Source organism: Theropithecus gelada, chromosome 11 (assembly GCF_003255815.1).
Source record: "Theropithecus gelada isolate Dixy chromosome 11, Tgel_1.0, whole genome shotgun sequence".
NCBI lineage: Eukaryota > Metazoa > Chordata > Mammalia > Primates > Cercopithecidae > Theropithecus > Theropithecus gelada.
The window spans coordinates 125,394,975-125,404,791 of NC_037679.1; the positions used below are offsets into that span (position 1 = coordinate 125,394,975).

The 9,817-nt window shown below is 45.4% G+C and overlaps 2 pseudogenes; both read right to left on the reverse strand.

Moving 5' to 3' along the window:
- Positions 1–2,320: 2,320 nt before the first annotated feature.
- On the reverse strand, positions 2,321–2,430 carry LOC112635753 (annotated as a pseudogene).
- A 2,909-nt stretch (positions 2,431–5,339) lies between these two features.
- LOC112635033 lies at positions 5,340–5,669 on the reverse strand (annotated as a pseudogene).
- Positions 5,670–9,817: the final 4,148 nt, after the last annotated feature.

Here is a 9,817-nt window from a genome sequence, read left to right on the forward strand (position 1 = left end):
GGGGCGCGCACGCGAGGGGCGGAGGCGCGCGCTTCTACCGTGCGCGCGCGCCCGCGGGCTCGAAGGCCGAGCCTGGCGTGGGGCCGCATTCATGCCCACCTGCCCCGGCTGCGGCATCGAGGGCGACCCTGCACACACCCCTCCTCGCCCTGGCCAGTCGATAAGAGGGCTAGTCTCAGTGTGGGGGGTCTGTCTTCTAAGGGGGATGTCACCCATCCTAATTTTTTTTAATGCAGCTTTGGGGAAGGTGAACAGCCACTCTGAGATCATTTCGCATAACGGTCTGAACCATCTTCTTTTAAACTGTGACCTGTGTGGGGGGTGTCTGTCTCACTTTAAGTCCCTCCCTTCCGATTTACAGGCCATCCTTCCTCAGTGACTTAGTGATAAGTCAACGGTGAGGGGGAAAAAACACAACTCAATACCCACAAAGCGTTGAGACTTCTAGAAGGAGTGCAGTCACCAACCCCCGCCTTCTGTCATTTATCCTGACATTTTCCAGGTCAGTGTAAATAGCCAAGGCGCTCCAGTTCCGCAGCCCTGTACCCATGCAATGTTATCGGCTCTCCCGGCAGGTAGCAATCGGAGGCTAAAGCAACAGGAATTAGACCCTGAACTCTGCTCCTCCCAAGGGCACGGCTTTCTTGCCCTGCTCAGCTCTGTCTTTTGCCTCTTCGGAAAGAGCTCGACAACCACTTCTTTTCCCTTTGAAAGGAAACTCACTGGGCTCAGTGGCTCACGCCTGTAGTCCCAACAGTTTGGGAAGCCCAGGTGGGAAGATCCCATGAGACCAGGAGTTCAAGACCAGCCTGGGCAATATAGGGAGACTCTGTCTCCACCTAAGTGAAGATAAAATTTATTTATTTAAAAAAATAATGTTTTTAAGAGACGGAGTCTCACTATATTACCCAGGCTGCTCTCAAACTCCTGGGCTCAAGCAATTCTCCCGCCTTGGCCTCCCAAAGTGCTAGGATTACAGGCATGAGCCACTGTGCCCAGCCATGTAAGTAAAAATAAAACTTAAAAGACAGAAAACTGAATCCAATTCATCTCCACATGGCAACCCCTTCCACACCACTCCCTGCTTTCTTCTTTGGGGATTTGGGGTATCTACCACCAGACACACAAGCAAACCTTCCAGAGAGGTTGCCTGAGAGAACCTCGATTATTTGACTGAATAATATTCTTCCTGGAAGATAAATGTGCATGCATACCATCATTTAATGTAGCTTGTATCTTCACTTTCTTTTTTCAATTTTGAAATGGAAGTGGCTGGCCACGTTGGCTCAGGCCTGTAATCCCAGCACTTTGAGAGACCGAGGCAGGAGGAGCACTTGAGTTCGGGAATTCAAGACCAGCCTGGGCAACATAGTGAGACTCTGTCTCTATAAAAATAAAATGAGGCCGGGTGCAGTGGCTCAAACCTGTAATCCCAGCTCTTTCGGAGGCCAAGGCAAGAGGCTCACTTGAGATCAGGAACTCGAGAGGGGCCTGGCCAAGATGGTGAAGCCCCGTCTCTACTAAAAATACAAAAAATTAGCCAGGTGTGGTGGCGGGCGCCTGTAGTCCCAGCTACTCGGGAGGCTGAAGCAGGAGAATCACTTGAACCTGGTAGGCGGAGGTTGCAGTGAGCAGAGATCACACCACCACACTCCAGCCTGGGCGACAGAGCAAGACTCTGTCCCCCGCGCCTCCCCCCACCCAAAAAAAAGAAAAGAAAATACAAGAAGAATCAAGAAATCAGGGTGAGCCACAGTCTGGGTAATTGACCTTTAGGTCCTATTGCACCCTGTACTTCTTCAAAAACACTTGTAATGACTTTTCTGTGTCTTCTTAGCTGTGCTATAAACTCCACAGAGCAAGAGTTGGACTCTGTGGTTCTTCACTTTTCTGGTATGTAGCAGAACTCTGGTCCTATATAGCCCCTCAATTTATATTTGAGTGATGAAAGAAGGGTGGTTATCTAGGTAATAACAGGTTGTTGATGCTACTAGGAAAATATACAAACTTTAATATCTGTAACATTTTTTAAAAAATAAGCCCTGGGCCAGGCATGGTGGCTCACACCTGTAATCCCAGCACTTTGGGAGGCCGAGGCGGGTGGATCACATGAGGTTGGGAGTTCAAGACCAGACTGGCCAACATGGTGAAACCCTGTTTCTACTAAAAATACAAAAATTAGCCAGGTGTGGTGGTGCATGCCTGTAGTCCCAGCTACTTGGGAGGCTGAGGCAGAAGAATGGTTTGAACCCGAGAGGCGGAGGTTGCAGTGAGCCAAGATCACACTACTGCACTCCAGCCTGGGCAACAGAGCAAGACTCCGTCTCAAAACAAAACAAAACTTAGTCAGAAACTCAGAATTGTTCCTTTCCACAGAAATCTTTAGTAAAAGACAAAAGATGTATACGATCTGAAGAGAAACCAGAGTATGAACCTAATTGTGAACACTTTAATTACTCTTATACAATATTGCTTTTCCTTGCGTAGAAAGTACTGAGATGCATAACATTTCATTAGTAAGGAAGGAAGTGCCAGGCTATCTGTTTCTCCTATCCTTGGTAGTGACTTCTTACAGAATGTTTGTTAGATTCCAAGCTAATCAAACAAACACAGTTAAAAAACCGTTTTACTGTTTGCACTAGCCAAAGCACGTCAGTTTTTTTTTTTTTTTTTTTGAGACGGAGTCTCGCTGTGTCACCCAGGCTGGAGTGCAGTGGCCGGATCTCGGCTCACTGCAAGCTCCCCCTCCCGGGTTCACGCCATTCTCCTGCCTCAGCCTCCCGACCAGCTGGGACTACAGGCACCCGCCACAGCGCCTGGCTAATTTTTTGTATTTTTAGTAGAGACGGGGTTTCACCGTGGTCTCAATCTCCTGACCTTGTGATCCGCCCGCCTCGGCCTCCCAAAGTGCTGGGATTACAGGCGTGAGCCACCGCGCCCGGCCGGCTTTTAAAAAAATTTGAACAGTAACTGATTTATGAGCTTGTAAGCCCCACATTAATATTTTTAAGGTGAAAAAAATTGAATCACCAACAAACAATGTGGGCAATTAAAATATACTAATCTCATAAAAATAGAATTCCTAAAATCTTTCCTAAAGCTTTTAAGAGAATAGTCACACATTACAAAACTAAACACGAATTTGAAAATATCCGTATACTTTTCTAATTGTCACTTCAGGATGACACTGTGTAAGTATATTCTGCATTAAGCTACAATGAAACGAAGTTTAAAGGATACTCAAGAATTAGCTATGTATCATTGTATGCAGATTGTCCTCTAAAATAATGACAGAGAAGTAAATTAGCTCAGTGAACAAAAATCTGAGCAATGATCTGCTGTCTCCAAAGGACTTACTGGTAAAGACTCAAATGGACTGCATGGCATGCTTGGGATAGCTGAGTCCTGCCATGGTCTGTGAAAGTGGAGGAATGAGAGATTGATAGCACTGCTAAGCTAGTGGCACATGGTGACTGACTACTAGTACAATGTGGTCCAATGAATGTTTTGGGCTCTAAATAGTTACATTAGCAATCAATCCCTTCTTTCTTAGTTTGTTTGTATGTGGCTAGAGTGTGGTGGTGAAGAATGGTGTTGACAAGGATTGTCATAGCATCAAAAGACAAAAATAACCTCTCCTCTCCTTAACACAATTTAAATATTTTGGAGAGTCCACTCTCCCTCACTGTACTTGCTGCTTCTCGATCCCTTACAGCCCTCTGTTTCTGGGAGGTGGGCGGGTCACTCACCCAGGCTGGAGGGCAGTGGCACAATCTTGGCTCACTGCTTCCTCCACCTCCCTGGCTCAAGCGATCCTCCCACCTCAGCCTCCTGAATAGCTGGGACCACCCACAGGCATGTGCCACCACACCCAGCTAGTGTTTTGTATTTTTGGTAGAGACAGGGTTTCACCCTGTTGCCAAGGCTGGTCTCCAACCCTTAGGCTCAAGCGATCCACCTGCCTCAGTCTCCCAAAGTGCTGGGATTACGGGTTTGAGCCACCTTAGAACCCTCTTTTACCCCTTGTTGTTGTTAACCACTTTTTACTAGCTAACAATTATAATACATTTTCCTGTTCAAATTACTGGTTTCTATCTCCTGACTGATCCATAAGCCAAATGTCCATCACCAGATGAATGGAGAATTAAATTGGTATCCTCATACAAGGGAACAGCACTTAGTAGTAAAGAGGAATGAACCGCTGATACATGCAACAGGGTGCTTGGCTGTCAAAAATATGCTAAGCAAAAGATGCCAGGCACGGAGGAGTCCATAGTGTATCACTCTACCCATAGGAAATTCTAGACTGGACAGGAAGCAGATCAGTGGTTGCCTAGGGCCAGAGGTGGGATGTGGTGGGAAATTGACTGTAAAAGGGCAGGAGGGAACTTTCTGGAGCAATGGGAAAATGTTGTATCTTGATTGTGGTAGTGCTTTCACAGATGGATGTATTTGTCAAAACCCAATGTGCTCTTACAGCAAATACATTTTGATATATAGAAATTGTACCTCTTAGCTGGGCACGGTGATGCATGCCTCTGGTCCCAGCTACTTAGGAGACTGAGGTGGGAAGATCGCTTGAACCCAGGAGATGAAGGTTTTGATGAGCTGAGTTTGCGCCACTGCCCTTCAGCCTGGGCAACAGAGCAAGACCCTGTCAAATAAACAAACAAACAAACAAATAAATAAATAAATAAATTGTACTCACAAACCTATTTACAAACAAAAAAGAGCCAAAAGATTTATGTCCAGTTTTTATTGCATCCTACTCATTTTCAAAAAATTTTGTAAAGTTTCAAAACTTTACATTTCCTAAAATTCTGCTCATTTTAGTTGATTGACAAGGACTGATCCAAATTCTTACAAAAATTTTATTCGATTTTGGTTTTTTTCAACCAGTATGTTTTGTGGTGGTTTGGTGTGCCGATGTAGGGGACAGCCTCCAGACTCTCACTACCTAGATTCAAATCTCACTTCTTTTAGTATCTATAAGACAATCTGCTTAATGTTACTCTAGCTTTAATTTCCTTATTTGTCCAGTGTGGATCAATATTAAGTTATTGTGAAGTTTGAAGGAGATAATACATGTAGAGTGCTTATCACGGTCCCTAGCATGTAGAAAGTATTCAATATATGTAAGTCATTGCTTCTGTGTGCCAGGCACTGAGCTAGACATTTTAACATACTCTGTCTCATTATTTTCATTTTTTTTTTTTTTTTTTTTTTTGAGACAGGGTCTCTCTCTGTTGCTCAGGCTGGAGTGCAGTGGTATGATTTTTTTGTTTTGGAAGGCAGTTTTATAATTTTATTTGATATATTTGATGATCAGCGGTTAGTTCTCATCCACATTGACTGTAGATTTTTGAAAGCTTGTTTGGTGAATCTTCATTCTCATTACGTTTTCTGGACAACTGCATAGGGATGCCGTATGGGACATTCCTTAATCCTTTGGTCAAGACAGCTTTGTTAAGGCTGGTATCAGTGTGCACATCTGCAGTTCCCATGTCCTTGATGGCAAATTTCCAGATCTCATTGAGTGCCCAAGGGGCACACTTCTTGAAGCCAGCTCCATGAATGCACTTGTGAATGTTGATGGTATATTCTCTGGTCACCAGTTCATTGATGGCAGAACTGTAATTCTTCTCGCCACCCTTCTTTGCAGGACGCATTCTGAGGGGCCCAGGTTGGAAAGGAGGAGTGTGAGGGATTGTGGGCGAAGTGCAGTGGTGTGATTATAGCTCACTGCAGCCTCCATCTTCCAGGCTCAAGTGATCCTCTCATCTCAGCCTCCCTAGGAGCTGCAGCTGCAGGCACATGCCACCATGCCCAGCTAATTCTTTCTTTCTTTTCTTTTATTTTTTGACCAAGGTATCACTCTGCCACCTAGGCTGGAGTTCAGTGGCACGATCACAGCTCACTGCAGCCTCCACCTCCTGGGCACAAATGATCCTCCCACCTCTCAGCCCCCTGAGTACAGGAACCACAGGCACAAGCTATCACACTCCACTAATGTTTGTATTTTTTGTAAAGCTGGGGTTTTACCATGTTGGCCAGGCTGGTCTCCTAGGCTCAAGTGCTATGCCTGCCTCAGCCTCCCAAAGTGCTGGGATTACAGGCGTGAGCCATCCCGCCTGGCCAATTTTTTATTTTTATTTTTAATAGAGATGGGGTCTCCATACATTGCCCAGGCTAGTCTCGAACTTCTAAACTCAAATGATCTTCCTGCCTTGGCCTCCCAAAGTGCTGGGATTACAGGCATGAGCCACCACGCCCAGTCATGAAAATCAGTCCAAGAGGTCTAGCACTTCTTGCGTAGCATTTCAGAATACAACAGGCTGTGGTCACTTTAATCAGATAGAACCAATGGAGATATGCAGACCTAGTTCCAGGCCCACTCAATGAGATGTGATAAATTCTGAGAGGGGTATAGAGGGGTTGGGGGCACTGAGCCTGTGCTGTGTTGACAAGAGAAGTTCAATGTGGCAGTCAAACTTAGCATCCAAAGTGGGCCACAATCTCTAGACGGCATCTACACAGTCAGCAAAAGGGGCCCTAAGATTTAGTTGTTGCAAATGGTGACAGAAAGGAGCATCCAAGGCATCTGGCATTCAGAAATCCGGGCAAGCAAGGAGGGGCACAGCAGCTTACACCTGTAATCCCAGCACTTTGGGAGGCCAAGGCAGGTGGATCAGCTGAGGCCAGGAGTTCAAGGCCAGCCTGGCCAACATGGGGAAACCCTGTCTCTACTAAAAATACAAAAATTATCCAGGTGTGGTGGCGCACACCTATAATCCCAGCTACTTGGAAGACTGAGGTAGGAGAATTGCTTGAACCCAGGAGGTGGAGGTTGCAGTGAGCCGAGATTGCACCAGTGTGCTCCAGCCTGGGAGACAGAGTGAGACTCTGCCTCCAAAAAACAAAATAAAATAATATAAAATTCCAGGCAAGCAGCTTCAGGAAGTCTATCAAGGAATCATGGGTTCTGTCCAGTTGGAATAAGAAATGAAGGGAATATAGTGGATTGAATTGTGGCCCCAAAAAAGTGTGTCCAAGTCCTAATCCCTATACCTGTGAATGTGATCTTATTCAGAAATAAAATATTTGCAGATGTAATTGAGGATCTCATCCTGAGATCCTTAATGCAGTGCAAGTATAGCTGAGTGGGCCCTAAACCCAATGACTGGCGTCCTTATAAGAAAGGGAGATTTGAGATATTGAGACACACAGATGCGAAGATCATGTGAAGACAGAGACAGAACTTGGAGTGTTGTTGCCACAAGCTAAGGAGTGCCAAGTGTTGCCAGCAGACACCACCAGCTAGAAGAGAGGGTTGGAATGGATTCTCCCTGGGGGCCCCCAGAAGGAATCAGCCCTCCTGACACCTTGGTTTTAGCCTGTGGCATCTAAAACTGTGAGAAAATTAATTTCTGTTATTTAAACCACCAAGTTTGTGGTAATTGGTTGCAGCAGCCCTAGGAAATTAATATAGAGGGTAACCTGCAAGGGCCCAGCCTGAAAAAGGAACTGGAGACCTAGGTAGGCTACCAGAGCAGAACCCAAGATACTATGACTGAGGGCTCCTGGAGAGAGATACTTGCATATAAGGTAGAAACTCAATTCTAATGACCTAAGTACAATGACGAAGTCTAAATACAAAAGACAGGGACAGGACTTGGTAGAAGGTCCAAGCAGAACACATTTGAAGCCGAAAACAGGGCAGGGATAGGCCTGAAAATCAACATCAAGTGTCTTCATCTATGGGAAGGAAAAGCTCTAAAGAGACCAGAAGCTGAAATAGGGTAGTATTGTGTTTTTTGTTGTTTTTTTTTTTTTTTTAAACAGAGATGAAGTCTCGCTATATTGCCCAGGCTGGTCTCAAACTCTTGGGCTCAAGCAATGCTACCACTTCAGCCTCCCAAAGTGCTGGGATTATAGGCATGAGCCACCACACCCAGCAGGGTTTGGGTTTTAAAAGGTCAATCAACACCTTCATCTTTCTTCCCTAAGATTGGAACCAATTGCGAAATAAGATATAGGATGCCAACAGGTGGAGAACAGGTTCTAATATTAAATGTAGCCTCTGTTAATGCTAAAGCTGGCTGGGGTGCGGTGGCTCACACCTGTAATCCCAGCACTTTGGGAGGCTAAGGTGGGCAGATCACCTGAGGTCAGGAGTTCAAGACCACCCTGGCCAACATGGTGAAACCCCATCTCTACTGAAAATACAAAAATTAGCTGGGCGCAATGATGAACGCCTGTAATCCCAGCTACTCAGGAGGCTGAGGCAGGAGAATCGCTTGAATCTGGGAGGCGGAGATTGTGGTGAGTGGAGATAGCACCACTGCACTCCAGCCTGGCGTGACAGAGAGGACTCGGTCTGAAAAAAAAAAAAAAAGCTGAAACTGATCCGAAGAAAGAGCAGGTCTGTGGCCAAGAAGGTTTACTACATTACTTTCCATCCTTCCAATCTTTTTCTTCCTGCTAACCAAACCCTGGCTCAGGCCACTGAAGGGGATATTTGACTCTGTAGAGCATCTACATTTAGTTCAGTATTGCTGTCCCATGTAAGGCCCAGGTGGAAAGAAAATGGAAGACTCTCCAATGCTTGCTACCTTTAATAAGATTAGCGCCATCCAATGGAGAAATGAAGACCATGACAACTTTGCTAACCTAGCAGGCAGGGGAGGGGTGAAGTGGGGGCCAACAGTGTTACTGTAGTAGAAGTCCCTCTACATGGAAACGTGACGCAAGAGGAAAGAAAGTTCCTCCCTAGTAGGTGACTGTTTAATCAGAATCCATCCCCTCCTCCTTCATTGTGTAGCGTTCAGATAGGATTGGGCTTACACCTAGCTCTAGGGTGAGTCTTTGTGAACCTATGCTCCTTGTAAGAGTTACTGACTCAGGGATGAACAATTATCCTAAGCTGTTCTAATTAGGATGAGGTTCAGAACTTTTGATAGTTGGAGAAAGGAACATCTTCTCACCTTGGGTGTAAATAGGATATACACAGTCCCAAAATTATCAGTAGCCTTACAAGGAAAGCCAGGCCAAGGATGAAGCCAATATATGGAATGGAGCAGAGCCAAGAATATCACTGAAAAGTGATTATATTATAAATCTGGCTCAAATCATACAGGAAGCCTACTCAATATCCGGAATTTGTCAGTTAATGTGAGCCAATGCATTCCTTTTATTGTTTCAGCCAGTTTGAGTTATTTTATTTAACTTTCAACCAAAAGTTTACTCTCAAAATAAGGGGAATGGTCTCTAAGATCCTGTCCAGTTAAAAATATCTTACAAATCTAAAAGGAAAGAAATATATAATTCCATATTCTAGAAAAAGTCCCAGAACTAGCTCTTCTTAAGGATGTGACAGTGATCTGCACTAGAGCTTCAGGCAGCTAAGGTAGGGTCTCCTGGAAATCAGTCCATAAGATGAGGAAGAAATCTTATTTATTTATTTATTTTTTTTGAGAAGGAGAGTCTCACTGTGTCACCCAGACCGGAGTGCAGTGGTGCAATCTCAGCTCACTGCAACCTCCGCCTCCTGGGTTAAAGCAATTCTCTGCCTCAGCCTCCCCCGTAGCTGGGATTACAGGCGTCCGCCCCCACAGCCAGCTAATTTTCATATTTTTAGTAGAGACGGGGTTTCACCATATTGGCCAGGTTGGTCTTAAACTCCTGACCTCATGATCCACCCGCCTCAGCCTCCCAAAGTGCTAGGATTACAGGCATGAGCCACCACAGCCGGCCCAAGATGAGGAAGAAATCTTAGCAGCCTTCTGCAGAAGGTATTTTCCTGGGTTGGCTGGGTTCC